Consider the following 23,176-nt stretch of genomic DNA (forward strand, 5'->3'; position numbering starts at 1 on the left):
TCATTATTTTTATTTAAGAGTCCCTGGTCACCATGTTGTACTACTTGTTTGCATGGTTGTGTTATGTAAATCCTCAGGTGCAGCACATATTTCCTGTGGTGCTGTTTATCACTTCTCAGAAATGGATGAGAATTATCATTTTGTTGTACTGGGCACTACTGACTTATGATATGATAACATCACTAGTCATGAAATCAGTCTGGTCCATATATTTGGCATTGCTGGCATCTCTGTACCTCTGGCGCCATTTCACAAGAATTATTAACAATCACACTTTTTACTTTTTCTCCTTGGAGAATCAATCTATGGGGAAGACAGAGGAGGATACTTTCCCCTATTCTCTTACCTTCCCTTTTTCCTTCAAGCTAGTTACACCAGCTTTCGAGAATTTTGAATATCCTAGGGATGTGCAAGCCAGCATACTCCTATTGCTATGTCTCCTGAATGTGTTTCAGATTTTGGTTAGGATTAAACAACTATTTTAAAATACCGCCTGGAGATCTGGATGGGCAGGGGTGGCATGGCATGTGGGAGAATACGGGCAGGTACCTGGAGAACTTCTCACAGCAGCGGGTCCGCCCTAGGCCTGGCCAAGTCCACTGAACAAAGGGGAGCGACTTCTAGCAGCTTCCTACAGAAGCTACCACCTTAGGCCCCCCCTCACTAAACAAAACCACGACACCTCCAATGGTCTGGAACTTCACGCCCGAACAACTACAGAATCCTTATGAAGTGATAGAATATTTGGAAGGAAAATGCCATGGCTATTCCAAAGAGGCACAACTTATTGCTCTGTGTTGGGCCCTGGCTAGTATCTACCAAACACTGCTCAGTGTTATGCAGCACCTTCAGGAAGAAGGGAGGGAAAATCAACCGACAGATACTGCGGCTATTCCAGCCCCTGCGACAGACAGTGCAGCTACACCAACCCCAGCTACCGGCACTGTGGCTACTCCAGCCCCAGCGACAGGCACTGCGGCTGCTCCAACTCTAGATACTGGCACTGCAGCCGAATCAGAGAACCAACCCGTGTCAGTATCAGTCGCCCCTGTACAGAAGAAGAAAACTTGGAAGCGAAAGTCAGCTCGTTTAGTAAGGGATGAGGAAAAATCGGGACCATCATGAGCAGAGGAGGAAGAAGAGGAACTCATAAGAGAGGAACTCATAAACGAGACTGAAACCACCCGATCCCTATCCCTGAATGAGTTGTGAGATATATGAAAAGATTTTGGCCATGGTCCAGGCAAGCACCTTCTCACCTGGCTGCTTCAATGCTGGGATAATGGGGCCAGTAGCCAGGAATTAGAAGGCAAGGAAGCTGAACGTCTGGGATCCCTTTCTAGGGAAGCAGGCATTGACAAAGTGATTGGAAGAGGTGCACAAGCTCTCAGCCTCTGGAGGTGACTCCTGTCAAGTATGAAGGAAAGATATCTCTTCAAGGAAGATATTACCTGTCACCCAGGCAAGTGGGCCACCATAGAGAGAGGTATCCAGTACCTAAGGGAATTAGCCATGCTGGAAGTCATTTATAGTGACCTAGACGGTGAGGAGTCACCCCAAGATCCAGATGAAGTCCGGTGCACACGGCTCACGTGGCGGAAGTTTCTACGGAGTGTACCATCATCGTATGCCAATTCATTGGCAATTATGACCTGGAAAGATGGAGAGGGACCAACAATGGATGAATTGGCTAGTCAGCTCTGGCAATATGAAGACTCTCTTCTTCCCTCGTCTTGGCTGTGGAGAAACTGTCTCAGTAGGTCCAGCAGTTAAAAGAGGATAGGTCCTACTCCCCGCCCATACAGACCAATATTTCAGCTATTAGGAGTAAACACTTCCCCGCTCAAGAGAGACGGTACACATGGCGAGGTATCCTATGGTTTACCTTGCGTGACCAAGGAGAGGACATGAGAAAGTGGAATGGGAAACCTACCTCGGCCCTAGAGACACGGGTACGTGAGCTGCAGGGAAAAACAATTGCGAATAGAGGTTCTCCCTGGAAAATTGCTGCTCCAGTCTCCAGTGGACAGTTCCCCAGACGGAATAGAAGGGCTGATCTTACCTCTGATCCTATAGAAGGGACTTCTAATTCATATTCACAGGAAGTGAGCAGCGAATACTATTGTCGTAGTTCAGCCCCGATCGGGACCAGACTACGCAGTCTCTCTCTCACTCCCCCCACCCTCCAAGAGAATAGGGAGAGATAATATAAGGAAAAACGGCTTGAGGTTTGAGATAAGGACAGGGAGAAATCCTTAAAGTTACCGTTATGGGCAAAACAGACTTGACTTGGGGAAAACTATACATTTATTACTACAAACAGCAGGATAATGAGACAGAGAACAAGATAACCTCCCTCCACCCCTCCCTCTTCCCAAGCTTAACATCATCTCTACTACCTTCCCCTCTCCGAGCGGCACAGGGGGAGGAGGGAATGGGGGTTGCGGTCAGTTCATCATACGTTGTTTTACGCCGCTGTTTCATGGTTGGGGGAAGAACTCCTCAAATTTCTCCCCTGCTCCGTTGTGGGGTCCGACCCATACGCCACAATACTTCATGGAACTGCTCCGGCGTGGATTATCTTTTCCACGGAGTGCAGTCTCTCCAGAACAGCTGTCCCAGCGGGCCCTCCATGGGCCACAGCCACCTTCAGGCATCCACCTCCCCCGATGTGGAGTCCTTCACGGGCTCCATGTGGATCTCTGCTCCTCCGTGGACCTCCATGGGCTGCAGGGGGACAACCTGCTCCACCATGGTCGTCACCACAGGCTGCAGGGGAATCTTGGCCAGGAGCCGCATTACTCCTCCCCCTCCTTCTGAACTGACCTTGGCGTCTGCAGCCGTTCCTCACAACAGGCTGGCAGATGTCTCTCAGGATCTTTTTACATCTTATTCACTTCTCATCTCCTCTCCACTTCTTGCAGCCGGGCTGGACCGAGTTGGGCCCAGTCGGCCGCCTGGCGAGAGGCCAGAGGGTGAGGCCTGCAAGGCCCATGAGGCCTGCGCCTCCCCCTCTGCGCCTCTGCCCCCGCTCAGCTTCTTCACATCTTCTCTTCTCTCTTTTTTTTTCTGTTTTCCCCTTCTTAAATACGTTATTGCAGAGGCGTTATCAGGGAACATTCTGCTACCAATCGGCTCGGCCTTGGCCTGCAGCGGGTCCGCCCTAGGCCCGGCCGAGTCCACTGACCAAAGGGGAGCGACTTCTAGCATTTTCCTACAAAAGCTACCACCTTAGGCCCCCCATCACTAAACAAAACCACGACAACTATGAACAGGATTAGAGGGGCCCTGCCTCCAGCCAAGCAGAGGAGAGGGACAATCGAGTTTACTGGACTGTGTGGATTAAATGGCCTGGCACATCAGACCCACGAGAGTATAAGGCTCTAGTAGACATCGGTGAACAGAGTACCCTAATGCCATCAAGCTATAAAGGGGCACAACCCATTTGTATTTCTGGAGTGACAGGAGGATCCCAAGAGCTGACTGTATTGGAGGGTGATGTAAGTTTGACTGGGAATGAGTGGCAAAAGCACCCCATATTGACTGGCCCAGATGCTCCATGCATTCTTGGCATAGATTACCTCAGGAGTGGGTATTTCAAAGACCCAAAAGGGCACCGGTGGGCTTTTGGTATAGCCACTGTGGAGACGGAGGAGAATAAACAGCTGGCCACCTTGCCCAATCTCTCGAAAGACCCTTCTGTTGTGGGATTGCTGAAGGTTGAAGAACAAAAGGTACCAATCGCTACCACCACGGTGCACTGGTGGCAATATCGCACCAGCTGCGACTCCATATTCCCCATCCTCAAGCTGATTCGTTGACTGGAGACCCAAGGAGTGATCAGCAATTCCCACTCACCCTTTAACAGTCCCTTATGGCCAGTGCAAAAATCTAATGGAGAATGGAGACTAACAGTAGACTATCATGGCCTAAATGAGAGATTGTTCATGCAGTAGCCCTTAGGCCATTCTGGACAGGACAAGATGTGAAAAACATCCTCTACGCTGCAGGTGAGGAGAACGGCCCTACCTGGAGTCTCTGGCAGAGAACATCAAGGGAGAGTTGAGGTTGACCCCTAGGCTTTTGGTGCCGAGGATACAGAGGATCTGAGGCCAGCTATACTCCAACTGAAAAAGAGATACTGGCAGCATATGAAGGAGTTCGAGCTGCTTCAGAAGTGGTTGGTACTGAAGCACAGCTCCTCCTGGCACCCCGACTGCCAGTGCTGGGCTGGATGTTCAAAGGGAGGGTCCCCTCTACACATCATGCAACTGATGCTACGTGGAGTAAGTGGGTCATGCTGATCACACAGGGAGCTCTAATAGGAAACCCCAATCGCCCAGGCATATTAGAAGTAATCTCAGATTGGCCAGAAGGCAAAGATTTTGGAATGCCACCAGAGGAAGAGGTGACACGTGCTGAAGAAGCCCCTCTGTATAATAGTCTACCAGAAGATGAGAAGCGATATGCCCTGTTCACTGATGGATCCTGTCATATTCTAGGAAAACATCGAAAGTGGAAAGCTGCTGTGTGGAGTCCTACACGATGAGCGGCAGAAGCCACTGAAGGCCAAGGTGAATACCGGTCAGTTTGCAGAGGTGAAAGCCATCCAGCTGGCTTTGGACATCGCTGAACGGGAAAAATGGCCAAAGCTCTATCTCTACACCGACTCATGGATGGTGGTAAATGCTTTGTGGGGGTGGTTAAAGCAATGGAAACAGCAACTGGCAGCGCAGAGGCAAGCCCATCTGGGCTGCCGCACTGTGGCAAGATATTGCTGCCCGGCTAGAGAATCTGGTTGTAAAAGTACGTCACGTAGATGCCCACGTACCCAAGAGTCGAGCCACAGAAGAACATCAAAACAACCAGCAAGTGGATCAGGCTGCTAAGATTAAAGTTTCCCAAGTGGACCTAGACTGGCAACACAGGGGTGAACTATTTTTAGCTCAGTGGGCCCATGACACCTTAGGCCATCTAGGAAGAGACGCAACATACAAAAAGGCTCGTGATCGAGGGGTGGATTTAACCATGGACACTATTGCACAGGTTATCCACGACTGTGAGACATGCGCTGCAATTAAGCAGGCCAAGCAGTTAAAGCCTCTTTGGTATGGAGGACAATGGCTGAAGTATAAATATGGAGAGGCCTGGCAGATTGATTACATCACACTCCCACAAACCCATCAAGGCAAGCACCATGTCCTTACAATGGTGGAAGCAACCACTGGGTGGCTAGAGACCTATCCCGTACCCCATGCCGCTGCACGAAACACCATCCTGGGCCTTGAGAAGCAAGTTCTCTGGTGCCATGGCACTCCAGACAGAATTGAGTCAGACAACAGGACTCATTTCTGAAACAACCTCATAGACACCTGGGCCAAAGAGCATGGCATTGAGTGGGTATATCACATCCGCTATCATTCACAGGCATCTGGAAAGATTGAACGGTACAATGGACCGCTGAAAACTACACTGAAAGCAATGGGTGGTGGGACCTTCAAAAATTGGGATACACATTTAGCAAAAGCCACTTGGCTAGTCAACACTCGGGGATCCACCCATCAATCGAGCTGACCCTGCCCAGTCTGAACTGTTACATACTGTAGATGGTGATAAAGTCCCTGTGGTGCATGTAAGGAATATGTTAGGGAAGACAGTCTGGGTTATTCCTCCCCTGGACAAAGGCAAACCCATCCGTGGGATTGCTTTCGCTCAAGGACCTGGATGTACTTGGTGGGTGATGTGGGAGAATGGGGAAGTCCGATGTATACCTCAAGGAGATTTGATTTTAGGTGAGAATAGCCAATAAATAGAACTGTATATAATCATGTCTGTAGTTCTTTTATGTCATATCAAAGGTATTGCAGCAACGAGCACCCTGATCAGTGAAGAATGAGCTTCAATGAAACCAAGAGAGATGCAACGGTGATGGAACAGGGACTGGCGCCCAACAACTTCCTTGAGATCAACATCTTCAACTCACAGACCATGGACATGATACACCAGCCATGCCAGATGTACCAACTGCGAGTTCCAGATGCAGCATGCAACAACCCCGTGCTACATACCATCTCTCTTGTCCTGAAAGACTCTTATGACAGATGGGGCCCAAAGTCATGGACTAAATCAACTCAGCAGACTTTGGAGGGATAGCCCATAGGTGGAAGGAGTCACATTTGTGTGTATATGTATATACGCATGAGATGGTATGGAATAAGGGGTGGATATTGTCCTGGTTTTGGCAGGGATGGAGTTAATTTTCCTCTCAGTAGCTGGTGTATTTTGGATTTAGTGTGTGAAGAATGTTGATAAAACACCCTGATGATACCAGTTGTTGTGAATGAGACCAAGGACACACCATCCTGCTTTCCAAGTCTCGCTAATTTGCACATGCAGGAAGCTGGGAGAAAGACAGACAGAATAATTGACCCAAACTGGCCAAAGAGAGTATTCCATGCCATAAACGTCATGCTCAGTATATAAGTGGGGACTGGCCAGGGTGGGTATCTGTCTTCCTGGCAGATCTTTCTCCCTTGTTTGCTGGCATCGTTCCCTCTACCTTGCTGGCTCCCTTTTGCTCCTTTGCTTGCTGCTTGGTTTTGTTTCCGTGATCGCTGCTTGGGATGGGCTGTATCGGTCATTGGGACATCGGGTGGTGAGAAAACATACATCGTTCACTTTGTATATTTTAATATCCTTATATTCTGTTATTATTGTAGTTTTCCTTTGCTATTCTAGTAAACTGTCTTCATCTCAACATACGAGTTCTCCTTCCTTCCCAATTCTCTCCCTCATCCCACTGGGGAGGGGGAGCGAGAAACTGTGTGGCAATTCGTGCTAAACCATCACACACACCAGTCACACCAGATGTACCAACTGCAGGCTCCAGATGCAGCATGCAACAATCCCACAGTACATACCATCCCTCCTGCCCTGAAAGACTGTTATGACAGATGGAACCCAAAGTCATGGATACTGGACTATCTGGAGGGTTTTCCGAATCGGAACCTTCATTTCCTCCTTGTTGTGCTCCTACCGGTGGTTTATAATGCTCCGGCAGGTCTCCCATCCCAGGACCCCTTGTTTTCCCCAACTTTGTACATCTCTGCCCTATGCTGCATGCCGAGCAACACCTCTTTCCTTTTCCCCTCTTTCTTTTTTTCCTTTTCCAAAGCCATCACCATTGGGTCCTGTGGGGGTGCTAATCCACAGTCCGTTTGATATTCGGGATGATTTCAGAGGGTGAAACACATGTCCACATACGAGACCTCATCCCATTTCCCTTCTCTCCTCAAAAACAACATCAATTGCAACAAGGTATTATAATTCAATGTTCCGTTAAAGGGCCATTTCTCCTCATCATCTAATTTGTACAAAGGCCACCACTAATTGCAATACTTTATTAAAGTCTTTTTGTTTACACTTCCCCCTGGTGGCTCTCCTATCTCCTTCCAGTGAGCTAAAATGCAGCCCAGAGGGCTCCTTTTCACTATTCCGCTGCTTTGTTTGCCTCCCATAACAGACACTCTGCTTATTCTTCAGCCAAAGAATACAACCTCATTAAATTGACAACAATAATACCTTATCCAAGGCCAAAGATACAAGGGCGTACTCACCCCACAGCAAATGCACCTCAATTCAAGACAATTACCGAGATGAGATTCCTGTTTCCTGTTAAAAGAAATAACATACTTATGACACTTCAAACACAGCGCGAACAAACAAGCAGCACCGATGGCACAGCGGGCAGGCACTCGTCCGTGCTCCACACCAAATAAACCCGGCACTACTCCGCTCTACACTTCCTCCCATATACCAGTGGCATTCTTACTGATTCCTTACACCCTTTTAAGTTCCCACCAAGTTCATCTGATCCTATCCCAGTCAGACCAGTTCCCTTGACATTCACCACACAAAAATCATCCCCAAACAGTACCTCAATGTTCTGTTTACAACCAAAGCATTCAAAAAGATATATTTGGTTGCATGAAACATCCTTATGCACACGTACAGGTCAATAAGGAGTTAACAATTGGTTCGACTAACACGGTCTCAAAGTCTGTCATACGCTTTGTCCCTCTCCGGCCGCTCTCCTCACAGAGAACATGGAACCGCAGATCAGGACTCCACACTCGCTCCGCAGTCAGACTGCGTCTCACTCACTCAAACACTCACCCAGCTTACTTCAGACAGCAACATAAAACATTAACAATACAATAAAACACTTATCCCACAACCCACAGTACCAGACACAAAAACAGCTTGTATACAGCTTGTAACGACTATCATAAATCAATTATAGCTGCAATGATATAAATTCCAATTCCCATGGGTTACAACAGACAAACGATATCTATCCCACACAGTGCTCCCACTACTCCAGCGAGAAGCACTCACATCACTACAGGGACTCACGTACTTCCCTCAGGGATTCCCGCAAAGTCCCCCCGGGTCCGGACTACCCAGGGGTGAGCAACAGCTCCTTTCCCTCGCGTAGGACGTCTCCTCGCAAGTTACAGGTATCCCCTCTCTGACATACCTGGTCCCCTGATGGTCCTTGTATACTCCTGCAGTGATCGGACGAGGGAGGGAGTTCTTCCGAGAAAGGCTTGGGGCGCGCCAAAGACGTCCCCCTCTCAGCCAGTCCTGCGGTTGAGCAGAGAGGGTCCCATCTGGGTCGCCAAATTGACGCGCGGATCAAACTCTACAACTCAGAAAGAGTTATAAAGCAGGCATGTTTATTCGGTGCCGGGTGCGTGGGGGATCGCTCCTCCAAAAGCATGCACACCGACAGCACATTTTACCAAAAATTTATCCGGTGCTGGTATACATATTCATAGGATTGCACAATACAAACATACATATGCATAAGTGAGGCGGGGTTATTAAAAAAACCACTTGCGTTAGCATTTCAGATCTGTCTCTGGTGGTCATTTTCTTCTTCAGGGGTCTTATCTTCCTCTAGATGAACTTTAGTCATTCACCCATGCTCTCCTTTCACTTGGTGATTTCAGCAGTTTCTTAACAACTTCTGACCAAATTTGTGGTGGAACTAACATTCCGTCCTTTGCTAGACATATTAGTCCTTGACAAATACCAGTTTCTTGACAAATACCAGTCCCTGATAAGTTTAAGTGAGTTTCAAGGCAAACAGGATTGTTAGGCATTGTCTAGCAGACAGTTAGTCTTCTAAATCAAGCAATATTTAGCAGACAGTTAATTCCCTGTATCAATACTTTTATGAATCTTGTATCTTAACATTTAAAACAAGCTTTCAGTTGATTCTGATTAAGAATCAGGTAATAAATGTACACATTTTTCTAGGCAGTTTATCTGAACCTGTATGTATTTGAATAATAGGATTTTACTGGGAAAACCTTTTAGAGGTGTATGCAGAAAAATGTGTGTCAGAAATTCTTGAGTTCCTTTCCAAGCAGAGAACAGATTAGGGAACAAGACCAACATGTGTTTTGAGTGGGTATGATCTGTGCTTTCAAGCACATCACATTGTTGGTCACTCATCCAACTGATCACAACTCAGTAGCGTAGCTCAAGTTTCAGATATGCAAAAACACTTGGTGAACTAAGCAAGCATCTCAATTCAGTAAATATCAAGTAAGTTCAGTGTAAATGATCTATTCACAGATGTGTGATAAGTAGAGAAGGAGCTTAATCATTTTTAGCAAATTAATCACTCAGTATGAGATGTGCTCCACTTCCAACCAGAACGAGCACTGTCTTTGGTAAAGACAAGCTACTGAATTGCACATATTCCATTATTACATCTATCTCTTGCTTTCTAAGCTGTTTCCTGTCACATGTTGTAAAATTATATAGAACCCTCCCTCTGAAATATGTATTTCTCAAGTTCCTTTTCTCCTTTTATTTGTAATTATTCACAGAGAATTTCTAAATATGTGTGAAGGGTAGAATGGAGTTAATTAATTGATCATTCTGTTAGAACAAAATAAAATCCTCTCTGAACATATTAAAGCTTAGAAAAAGTCCCATATTTAATTTATGGGAAACCCAGTGCCAATTTAGGGCCTCTTTCAAGGTGCACTGAAGTTAAATAGAAAGACAAAGTTTGGACCAGACTCACATTCCCTAAATGACCCCTCTACCTTTATGGCAATCCTTAAGATTAATCATAATGCCTGTGTTTATATTGATGGGTTGGAGCAGCACAAAGGTTGAACTGGAGACTAAATTCACTGTCTGTCATAGTATTTGCCAGTAGGAGCAAGTCTAGGAAGTAGGATTTGCCTCTGAATGAATTCAAAAAGTCTATGGAAAAGTCCTATCAGGTGAATGAGAAGGTCAAACCCCTTAAAAAATGAATACTATAGATAGCACATACACAAAATCATGTGCAGATATTCAGATGATAATTTCAGGTCTGCTTCAGTCTCCATTGAAATAGCTTTTTTTTTTTCTTCTGATTTCACTATGCTTGGTAAGTCTACTTTTTTATCCAACTAGTATAGTTTCAAGTATGAAGTTGGGTTTCAAAGAAGCTAGCTGGTGTTTTCTGCTTATCCAGCTGTGTCTAATGTTGATCATATGTTCTCAATACACAGGAGGACAATTTTCTCTGCAGTAGTGTACCTTTGTGAATCAAAGGGAGTCTCTTCAATGTGTACTGGTGAGGCTTTCCAATTGCCTAAATTTCCCTTGTGCACAATTTGGTTATTTTGAGTGGTAAATGCTATAAGCATGCAACATAGATACTGCCTCTAACAGAACTCCCCCAAACTCCCCCCAGGGGTGTTGGGGAGCATACCTGGTTGCCAAACTGCAGAACAAAAGCTGCCTTACAGCTTCTGTGTGCCCACAACTTTGACTTGCACCTGCAAATGTCTCTTGGCTGTGAACATGACAAATCAAATGTACTCCTGAATCCTTACTGATGTGAAACACGCTGTATGTATGGGTGCTCAGGTCACAAACACAGCTTCTGTGGCTCTGACAGATCCTGGGGCAACAAATGGAAGATCAGCATTTGAAAATCTATTTCTCAGTGTTCTTACTTTAAATTTAAAACAGATCCTTGATATTATTATAACAGCTTTCCATTATGTTTCATCTTAATGTTAAACTGGAGAGTGAAATTGTAGTACTGGAGCTGAGGGACTAGGTTTTGTTAGGAAAAACTTGTGCTATGCTGTACTATTACATAGACAGCTAATAGAGACATATGTTGGTTCTTTTACATGTGAAAAGCTTCCTACTTGAGTGGCAAGCGGAATATGATTAGAAAAGGCAAGCAGGAGACTGCGCTTGCACATTTGACCCTCCTTCACTGAAATCATAGTCCCAGCATATAGATGTGCCCATACTGTAATTAGCTTTCTTCCTCTGAGCCTCCTGTCTTGCCTGCTTGGAGGCAGAAGGCACACAAACGTGAGGAGAGCCCTGGCTCACACTCTGGAGCTGTGAAACAGTCTATGTAGCTATTTCTTGAGCAAGTCATATGGCAGTTAATTCACAAATGTGAAAAAAGCGTATAAATTCAGAGAACGGAGAAAACTTTTAGGAAGGGAAAGCAGCAAAGACAGATCACATAACAGCCTAAATACGTGACATATCCTTAGATAAAGCTGAAACTACAGCCAACAACTGCTGCTAGAGTCTGCCAGGGAGTAGATGTCATGACTAGCAAACGTGCTTGGTGTCTTGGTAGTGCTGACTGTTGAGACCAGAAGTACTCAAGAAGATCAAGAAAAAATGGGTCAGTTAGGCCAAAGAAATAATATTTCACTGTTCAGAAGAGTGCTTATTGGTGTTTATTTTCCTTAAAAAAAAAGTTGTTAGAATTATATTTTCAACTCTGACTGCACCAGACTTCCACGTTAGCAAGTGCAAGGGATGATTATTCAGCACAGCACTCAGACACAATTTAACTTCAGTTCTTAATGCATTTGAATTTAATACTACCTAAATAAATTCAGGAAGTATTTTGTTGAAGTGTGTCTTTGTATGACGTACAAAGTGCATGCCAAATTATGTTTTTCCATGGACTTTAGAAGTATAAATGTAGATGTTTAGAATTTAGATATTTAGACGGAGGAGCAGAGATTCACGTGCAGCCCATGGAGGACCTCACGTCGGGGCAGGCGGATGCCTGAAGGAGGCTGTGGCCTGTGGAGGGCCTGCTGCTCCTCCCTGGACCTCCACGGGCTGCAGGGGGACAGCCTGCTTCACCATGGTCTTCACCACGGGATGCAGGGGAATCTCTGCCGGGAGCAACATTACTCCTCCCCCTCCTTCTTCACTGACCTTGGCGTCTGCAGCCATTCCTCTCACAAGAAAAATTCTTCACAACAGGCTGGCAGACGCCTCTCAGGATCTCTTCACATCTTATTCACATCTCATCTCCTCTCCACTTCTTGCAGCCAGGCCGGGCCCAGACGACTGCCCGGCGGGAGGCCAGAGGGTGAGGCCTGCAAGGCCCACAAGGCTCACGCCTCCCCCTCTCTGCCCCTGCTCAGCATCTTCACATCTTCTCCCTCTTTTTTTTTCTGTTTTCCTCTTCTTAAACACGTTATCGCAGAGGCGTTATCAGGGAACATTCTGCTACCAATTGGCTCGGCCTTGGCCAGCAGCGGGTCCACCCTAGGCCCGGCCGAGTCCACTGAACAAAGGGGAGCAACTTCTAGCAGTTTCCTACAGAAGCTACCACCTTAGGCCCCCCCTCACTAAACAAAACCAGAACAGTAATGACTGATAATGGAAAAAAGTAGCAGAATAAGGAGAGGGAAGGGAAAAAGTTGAGGAAGGCTGTCTCATTTCATTATATTGCTCCTCTATTTTCAGAGCTGCTCCAAAACTATTTTCCCTAGGTTTTTTTTTCCTCTCTCTTCTTAGCTATTTGCAAAATTTGCAGTTGTTTTATTTATCTTGTAATGCATTTTGAGTGATATGATATATGGAACATGTTACCTAAAAAAAGATATACTGCATATTTACAATTTCTTCTAAGACAGATTCAAATTCAAACAGTATATAAACAGGTTCAACTCAGTTTGAGGTCTACAGTATTCATACTCATTTATATCAAGACTCAATTTGGTCCAGAACATCTGTAAAAATCTATGCCTCCTTCAGTCCTCATGCAGCACTAATCTAACACATTTCTGTTTTTACAATGATTGTACAAATTTCTACTTCATTTTAGAAAAGCCTGAGAGTAGAAAATAAACCACAGAGCCTAATAAAATCCAGCTTTCAGGCAAACCTTCTTGCATGTTAAATTGAACAGTACAAAGTACCAATGGCTTGTATTAGTACCATCCATTTTGTTAGCATTTTTCCAATTTATCTTGTGTTACAAACCCTCAGAGTACTATGTCTATTGTAAATATTTAAGCATTACTGTTGACATAAAGATAATACTGACAAATTGCATTGTCATTTCTGCTGAGGATTACTGAACATGTGTAGTGCAGAGCAACTTTAATATCCACACCAAGCCCTGCGTTCATGCCGAACTGTGTTTAGTCTACAAAATGGTACTGTTCCTCAACTGAACTTTTAGCTTTGATTTACACAAAACATGAAACAACCTTTCTTGGATCAATTAATTGTTTGACTTTCCTAATACATCTTCATTTTAACTAGATTATGTCTGTTTTTTTCATCTTGTCCTATTTGGACTGGCCCAAGGGCTACTGCATGAACAGTCTCCTGTTTAATTTGTTCAAAGGCTTTTCATTGCTCAGGGCCCCATTGTCCTGGTTTCAGCAGGGATGGAGTTAATTTTCTTCTTAGTAGCCGGTGTGTTTTGGATTTCGTGTGTGAAGAATGTTGATAAAAACATTCTGATGATACGAGTTGTTGTGAATGAGACCAAGGACACTGTCTGGCTTTCCAAGTCTCGTTAACATGCAGATGCGGGAAGCTGGGCGAAAGACAGACAGAATAATTGATCCAAACTGGCCAAAGAGAGTATTCCATGCCATAAACGTCATGCTCAGTATATAAGTGGGGGTTGCCCATGGGAGGGGGTATTCCTTTTCTTTTCGGACATTCTTGTCGGGTATCCGTGCGGGCACCCTTTTCTTCTCTCTTGCTTGCTGGCATCGTTCCCTCTACCTTGCTGCTTGCTCTCCCCCCTTTTGCTTGCTGCTCGGTGTTGTTCCTGTGATCGCTGCTCAGGACGGGCTGCGTCGGTCATTCGGACATCGGGTGGTGAGAAATTGCACATTGTTCATTTTGTATATTTTGTATATATTAATATCCTTATATCCTGTTAGCTTTGTAGTTTTTAGTATTTTTAGTAAACTGTTTTTATCTCAACCCACGAGTTTTCCTTTCTTCCCAATTTCTCTCCCCCGTCCCACTGGGTAGGGGGAGGGTGAATAAGAAACTGTGTGGTGATCCGGGCTAAACCACCACACCCATTTAAAATATTTCTTCTTTCAGGTTACTTTATACAGAGGGCTTATAATCACACTGTAATTCGAGATATGCATTCACCAGAAACCCACAGTGCCCAAGAAAGCTTGCATTTCCTTTTTGTCAGTTGGTGGAGTCATAGCTGTTATTTTGTTGACCACATCCATCTTGCCATTTCATTCCTAAAAACTGGATCTTTTGTGCAGGTCCTTTGACCTTACTTTGTTTTATGGCAAACCCAGCTTTCAGGAAGATTTAATTACTTATTTAATCTATTTATTTATTAACATTATTAATTAATTAATTTATTTAATTATTTTATCTCATTAAAAAAAAAAATCTTCTGATGCTGTATTGCCCCACACAATTATATCAATGTGCTGCAAGTGTTCTGGAGCTCCACCCTTTTTCTATACAGTCTGGATCAGTCCATGGCAAATGGTGGGGCTGTGCTTCCACCCCTGGGGCAGTCGATTCCGGGTGTACCAGACCCCCCTCCAAGTGAAAGCAAATTGTGGCCTGCATTCTGCTGCCAAAGGAATGGAGAAGAACGCATTGGCGATATCAGTGGTGGCATACCACTTGGCTGCCTTTGACTCCAGTTCCTACTGAAGTTCTAGCGTGTCTGGCACAGCAGCACTCAGTGGTGGTGTTATCTCATTCAGGCCACGATAGCCCACTGTTAACCTCCACTCTCCATTAGATTTTCTCACTGACCATATGGGACTCCTAAAGGGTGAGCGGGACTTGCTGATCTCTCCCTGGCTCTCCAGTCAATGAATCTGCTTATAGACGGGGATCAGGGAGTCTCGGTGGGTGCAATATTACCACTGGTGGACAGTGGTGGTAGCAATCAGCACCTGTTGTTCTTCAGCCCTCAGCAACCCCAGAACAGAAAGATCCTCTGAGAAACCAGGCAAGGTGGACAGCTGTTTAATTTCCTCCATCTCTCAAGCACCTACACCAAAAGCCCACCAGTACCCTCTCGGGTCCTTGAAATACTACCTCGGAAGGGGATCTATAGCAAGAATGCACAGAACATCTGGGCCAGTCATAATGGGATGCTTTTGCCACTCATTCCCTGTTAGGCTCACTTCAGCCTCCAGTACAGTTAGCTTTTTGGATCTCTCTGTCACTCCAGAAATACAAATAGGTTCTGCCCCATTATATCTTGATGGCATCAAGGTACATTGTGAACCAGTGTCCACTAGAGCTTTATACTCTTGTGGGTCTGACATGCCAAGCCGTCAGATCCACATGGTCCAATAAACTCTGTTATCCCTCTCCTCCACCTGGCTGGAGGCAAGGCCTCTCTAATCCCAGCCAGAGTATTTATTGTTCATTTCTTTTAAATATACGTCAGAAGTCCCTTTGAGAGGCTCAGAAGTAAGGCTATTCCTTCTATTCTGCCTATTGGAGACCGGTGCAGAAATTTTCCAGGGAGAACTTCTATTTGCAATTGTTTTCCCCCCACAACTCATGTCTCTAGGGCTGAGGTAGGTTTCCCATCCCACTTCCCCATGTTCTCTCCTTGGTCACACGAGGCAAACCACAGGGTATCCTGCCACATGTACCATCTCTCTTGAGCAGGGAAACATTTACTCCCAATAGCTGAAATATTGGCCCATACCAGTGGAGAGTAGGACCTATCCTTTTTGAATTGCTGGAACTCCTGGGACAGTTTCTCCACAGCCAAGATGCAGGCCCACAGGGAGGAAGATAGACTTCCTTCTTACTGCCGGAGCTGGCCAGCCAGTTCATCCACTGTTTCTTCCTCTCCATCTTCCCAGGTCATATCTGCCAGTGAGTTGGCATATGACAATGGTGCTCTTCAAACAAACTTCCACCACATTGGTCACGTGCACCTGACTTCATCTGGATCCTTAGATAACTGCTCATTGTCCAGGTCATCATAAATGACCTCCAGCACAGCTAATTCCCTCAGGTACTGGATACTCCTCTCCATGGTAGCCCACTTGCCTGGGTGACATATTACATCCTCCTTGAAAGGATACCTCTCCTTCACACCTGACAGGAGTCCCCTCCAGAGGCTGAGAGCTGGTGTCCCTTTTCCAATTGCTTTGTCAATGCCCCCTTCTCTAGAAAGGGATCCCAGCTGCCTGGCTTCTCTGCCCTCTAATTCCAGGCTACTGGCCCCATTGTCCCAGCACCAGAGCAGCCAGCTGACAATGAGCTCACCCAGACAACAGCTGAAATCCTTTCACATATCTCACGACTGTGTGGCAATTCGGGCTAAACCATCACACACACCAGTCACACCAGATGTACCAACTGCAGGCTCCAGATGCAGCATGCAACAATCCCACACTACATACCATCCCTCCTGCCCTGAAAGACTGTTATGACAGATGGAACCCAAAGTCATGGACTAAATGAACTCAACAGACATTTTGGAAGGATGGCCCATAGACTGAGGGAATGAAATCTGTGTGTATATATCAAAGCATGACATAGATGGTATGGAATAAGAGATGGATACTGTCCTAGTTTTGGCTAGGATGGAGTTAATTTTCCTCTCAGTAGATGATGTGTTTTGGATTTCGTATGAGAAGAATGTTGAGGGTGATTGAGCAGCTGTGTGGTACTTGATTGCTGACTGTAGCTAAACCAGGACAACAGTGAAGAACAACAAACATCCCCTAGGAGAATTGCTTACAACTGCAGAACTAGAAAGGGGGAAAACACTGACTCCCTTCCACCTACAGATAGATAAATTGGTAACAACAGTGATGGGGACTTGCAAATGGCAGAAAATAAACATGCAAGGTTTGGAGGCAATTTCTTTTGAGAGAGATTCCACAATGGAAGAATTCAGCAAAATCTACATTTTCTGTTTCACATCTTTACTTGACACCTTGTTGATTCTGCAATGTTGCAGAGCATTTTCTGGACTAGCAGTAGCAGAGATGTAGGGGAGGGATTATTCTAGCAAACCTTTGCCTTGTCAGAAGCATATTGGCACAGCTGTCTGCACCTGAGTACAAGCTTGTACCTAGCATGTGGTACAACTGCCCTTTAGGTAAAAACTGTACACATGTTTTTTCTCTTCCTTTACATTTTGCCTTTAATCTCACTTGAACTTCTATGGACAACAGTAGGAATAGTAGCAAATAATGTATGCCAATATATTGGTAGAAGCCCTCAGGAAGAAATGTCCTGCCAAAATCAAACCAAAAGGCTTGCCAAGCAGAGTGCTTTGGAACATGAAAGCAAATCCTGGCAACGTATGAAAATGAAGAGACAAAGCACTGTAACTTTGAGGTCTCGCACACAGACTTGTACGATACTTTGCAAGAACAACTGGTTCTCCTCTCAGCAGTGGTTCTTGTCTATGCAGGAGCTGGACTATCACCTTTTGCAATACTGTGTCATACTCCACCTCTTTCCCTCTATCAGTATGTGGCTGCATTCAGCTCTACATATAGCTGGGACCAAGATATAAGCATGTCTTCTACCAATGCTATGCACTATACAAGATATTACAAATACACAAACTGTTGTGAACACTGAGAGCTACCATTATATTTATGGTGATTTTTGACAAGTGTGCACATCAAATGGGTAACTAAAATAATTTGCTACTTAAATAAATAAACTTTTCTCTTTCCCTTTTTTCATCTCTCCTCTGAATATCCAGTCAATTTCTAACATACTTTTTTTTGTCAGTGAGGAGCTTACTTTAAAACAAAACAAAACAAAACAAAACTTTAATTCTCTGCTTTCCCTCAGAGCACTGCTCCTGCCAAAGGAGCTGTGAATAAAAGTCAGCTTTCGCTGCCTTCTCAAGCATCTTCCATGTTTTCTGACTCCACCAGATCTACTTCACAGATGCCTTCCTGGGTAAGACATCATTATCATCTCCTCTCCCCTACACAGCGCTGTCATGGTTTGATACTATCACTTACGCAATGCTCCCGTCTCCTATCTGGTTAATTAGAAGTGTGCAATGCGACTCAGACTGAAACAATAATCTTACAAGGGATTCTATAAAATCAAATGCTGAGCCAGCTGGTTATCTTTTCTAATGAAGTAATCCAGTTGTGCTTTCTAGTCGGAAATTGAGTCCAATACTGTATATCACAGAATTATGTCTTTTACAGTTACCACACAAGCAGCCTGTGATCCTCCAGTTTCCAGCCCTCTACTATCTATATACCCCACACAACACAGATTGTACATATGGCAGAAAGAACTCAGCTTCCCGGGATAGCTCTACTGCCTTCATTGGGGTTACTCCAGGCATGAGTTTCCACTCTATAAAAATAGCAAAATGCACTCCAAACACTCCCCTAAATGCTCTGACAAAGAGATGTCTTGTCGTAACAGACTGGCTTTGGATCAGTGCCTGCAGGGAACACATTAGTCACTTTTCTTCCAACCCTAAGTAAACAGCCAGACTTCATGCATGGCCTCCAAAGGAAGGTCCTTTGCAGTCTTGTTTGTACTGACAGCTGCTATTTACATACCTTTGAGAATGGCAATGATTCTGACACTGTCTAACTCTCCATGTAAGTCAGTAGAGATGCAAGAGTTATAAATCAGGAAATAATGCTTCTTGCAAATAAGCCCAGAGTAGTTAAAATAATCCTAAATAAGATAGCACAATCATTTCTCAAAATAACAATAGAGAGAATCGATTGCCTGGAAAGCTGGATTTCAGTTCATCCAGATGTGTGCAATGGAATATTTTTTTTGTTTTCTTACAGCTATTAAAAATATATCCATCTTAGCTTTCACCATGGAAAATTAACAAACTCAGGGGCTAGTCATGAATGACACTAGAATCAATTTAATAGAGACAAAAAAATGTCTGAGACAAAACTGATTTAGAGACAGGAATAATTTATAATGCCCTCTCCCCAGTATAGACTGTTCTCTCCACTGCAGTCACTTTAATCTCAAATATCTGTAATGTGGCATGCACCTAAAAGAAGCCTCCACAGCTTGTTTGGAAAGTCAGGGAGAAAAAAATTCTCAATTATTAGGATACAAAAATATGAATAGATCCCCAAATATGAAATAAGTACTTATTTTTTTTCTACCAGACATGACCAACATTACTGGATCCTTTTCATTAACTGAGCAGAAAAAAAAGCTGTGTATTGAGACAGCACAGAGCTCAAACAACTCCTATGTTCCTTCTAACAGACAGCACTCCTCAAAAAGCCAAAAAATAAAAGATGACAAAACACTATTTGGAATTTTTTTTCCCGGTGGAATCACATACTTTTACCAAATGTTCCTCTATAAAAGCATAGCAGTAGGTAACAAGTAAACTAACAGTATGGGAGAAATATATTCACCTGTCACCCTCTCCATCACTTTCATCTGCACTGACCCATTCTAGATTTACAGCCTTGGTCCATTCATCTCAACTTAGGAAAGCTTAACTTTCTATTTACCAATTCTGCAGTAGAGTTCTAAAACACTACTGCAAAATAGCATGTTTGGATCATCGCAATAAATTACTCCCATGGAGATGTTTACAAGTAAAAACTGAAAGAATATTTTTAAGTGTAATTTTCCCCCATTTCTTCTTTGATGCAAGTGTTATGCTGCTTGAAAACAATGCCAGACTTAGCACTGGATAGAGCCCTCCATTGAATAGAGATAAAATCATAGGAGAGAGAACAAAAAAAAATCAGTCCCTTGATAAATTAAATCCTTGGTCTCTCTGCTCAAACAGCCAGCAAGGATCTCAGCTAAAGCCAAACACAGTAGCAGTGGTTTTCTGTGATGTAAACTCATCTTCAGGATGATCTGGATCAAGACAATCGAAGAGATTTTCAGTCAGATACAAAATGAACATTTTTAAAGAAAAGAAGTCAAAATGAGATGAAAAATGTCAACAGAGGAAAAAATTGCAAGCAAAAGCAAGTGCTCTGGAGAACATGAGAGCTCATCAACCTCTCCAGTGACTTGGAAAGCACCTGAACAGTGTGAAGCGAGTTAACAGTTGACTTGCATGGTTTGTAAATACATCAGGAAGTTGCCATTGTATGAGTACTAATTTTATGCTATGGAAAGGGTAAAACAGGTGGGCTGGAGTAAAACTTTATGTTGCACCAGTGTGCAATGCTTGCACTGAAATGACCCAGTTATTCCTCTTTTAACTTAGAGATGAGAACTGGATTTCTGCACTGAGATCTGTTTACATTATCCCAGGAATTGCTCCTCCTTTGGGAAATGCTGTTGTGACGTAACTTTTCTGTAGGCAGCTAGGGTCTGGCGGCCGGAAGATATCGCGCTGTACGGGAAGATAGGACCCCTCTCCGGATAGCCAATAGCGTTTAGTCTATGATAGCCAATAGCGTTTAGTCTATGATGTAAGCAGACAGAAGTGACGTTGTAAACCCAAGCTATATAAGGCCGTGTTACCTACCAATAAAGGCCATTTGCCGTCCACCACATTGGTGTCTGCGAGCTGATGGACCGAGCGGCCTGGGGGTGGTCGCCGTGCTGTTCCTGAACCAGGTCGCCACGCCAACAAAGGCAACAAGTGGTGCCGAAACCCGGGAAAATCGCCTGGACGGGTGAACGGCGGCCGGAGCGGCAGGACCAGCCCGGCGGGGAGGACGCTCCCGGACCAACAAGGAGGATGGAAGCCCTTGTGAAGGTCGTATCACAGTTACATAAGCAGTGGGGTATTGATTGTAAGCCCCAAGATTTTACTCTCGTAGTTGCGAGGCTTTTACAGATTGGGGTCATTGACCAGCCGGTGGATATTCTCCACCCTGAAGTGTGGGATAAATGCACTAAAGCGTTAGCCGAGGAGACTATGTCCTCGGGTAGTGGGAAAAACCTTAAGTCGTGGGGGAAAGTCGTACAGGCCCTGCAGAAGGCCTTACAAGAGCAGGAAACCTGGAGGGCAGCAAGGGACTGTTTGTTAGTCACTCCGAAATTGGGAGTCGGGGCAGCTACGCAGACTCCGCACCCCCCAAACGGCAATGATTCCGCAGAGTCTAAAGACTTACGAGAGGGCAGTACACCCCCTCTACCCCTGAGCCCTTCGCCCCCTGAACCCCCGAACCCTGACCCGCTTACGGAGGGGCAGAAGTGCACACTGTCCTTCTGGAGTGGGTTAGCTGAGGAAGCCAGGGGCGCCGAAGCCCGGGAAAGACCGCCGCCTTATGCGCCCCAAAATGGCGCCGAACCCCAGGGGGGAGGGCGGGACAAAGACGTCCCCGGCGGGAAAACGGAGGAAGCGCTTGAACTAACAAGCGCACACGAACCGGAAGGGGAGGAGAACGAGAAGGAGAAGAGTGGTGGAGGCGACCGGAAAGAGGAGAGGAGCGCGAGCGAGGGGCAGAGAGCCAATCAGAGCGCCCATCTGAAAACACGCCCTCATAGGGCAAACACCCCGCTGAGCAGAAGGAGGGGCAAGCCAAGAGGGAGGGAACGGTCCGCCCGCAAGGGAAGTGGGCGGGGCCGGAGCCCAACGAGAAAAACCGGTCAGTCGAGTTCCGACTCCGGATCAGATAGCAGCTCGACGACTGCCTTGCAACTGATTCAAACTCAGAGGAGGAGGACATGAGGGTAAATAGAGTCAAAAGCAAAAATACCCACATCCAAAATAAAAAGGAATCGCGAAGGGAAAAAATTCCTCTCACGGATTGGAAGAAAATAAATATTGCCTGTGCCGATTGGGTCCCATCGACGCTGGCGTTCCCGGTCTGGGTGGCGGACGGGGGACAAAGGGTCTACTCGCCAATAAACCGCAAGGATATACAAGCGATTGTTAAAGCAATTGTGGGCAAAGGGCTCAATTCTGCCCTGGTCTCCACCCTCATAGACGGTGTCTTTGGGGGAGACGACATGCTCCCATTTGATATAAAACAAACTTGTAGACTGATCTTTGATGGGGCAGGGATGATTGTTTTTAAACAAGAATGGGAGGACAACTGTGCGAAGCAACTAGCCCAAGTAACCGGGGCGGTTCACCCGCTACACGGCTCCAGCCTGCAGCGGCTGATGGGTTCAGACCCGACAATGATTACCCCCCAGGCGCAGGCCCAGGGCATGCGGGCCCATGAAGTTATGACAACTACATGTGCGGCCAGAGAAGCTATTTGCACAGCCTCTAGAGCTATTGTCAAGCCGTCGCCCTGGTCCACAGTAAAGCAAAAAGAAAGCGAAAGCTTTGCGCAATTTGTGGATCGCCTCCAGACAGCGATTGACTCCTCGACCCTGCCTTTGGAAGCGAAAGGCCCAGTTGTACAGAGTGCTTACGTCAGCAGTGTAATTCAGCAACCAAAAAATCCTACGATCACTGCCAATGGGGTCGAGTATCGCGGACACGATTAAGTATGTCACGAACGAAGAGCATTTAGCCCCGATCCAGGTGGCTGTCCGCACTGCAATAGCTAATGTGATGGCATGTTTTAAATGCGGCCAGGTGGGCCACGTTGTAGCAAACTGCCCTCGGTTGGGGAACCTGCCAACAGCACCCCCACCCCCCACCCCCCCCCACCCCCCCCCGCGCCAAAATCGACCCAGAGGACCGTGTTGGGCCTGTGGAAAGAAAGGGCATTTCGCTAAAGAATGCAGATCTAAAATCCAGGGAAACGGGAGGGGGAGAGGGCACCTGGGCCGCACACAGCCCTCTCCCACTTGGGACACGAGGCGGCCCAATTGTGCAGAGGAATCTTGGCCAGGAGCCACATTACTCCTCCCCCTCCTTCTTCACTGACCTTGGCATCTGCAGCCGTTCCTCACAACAGGCTGGCAGACGTCTCTCAGGATCCTTTTTACATGTTAT

General features: G+C 45.6%; 1 pseudogene; it reads left to right on the top strand.

Moving 5' to 3' along the window:
• Nucleotides 1–520: 520 nt before the first annotated feature.
• On the top strand, nt 521–21,952 carry LOC147596739 (uncharacterized; annotated as a pseudogene).
• The last annotated feature ends 1,224 nt before the right edge of the window (nt 21,953–23,176 follow it).

Source organism: Chlamydotis macqueenii, chromosome W (genome assembly GCF_036417535.1).
Source record: "Chlamydotis macqueenii isolate bChlMac1 chromosome W, bChlMac1.mat, whole genome shotgun sequence".
NCBI lineage: Eukaryota > Metazoa > Chordata > Aves > Otidiformes > Otididae > Chlamydotis > Chlamydotis macqueenii.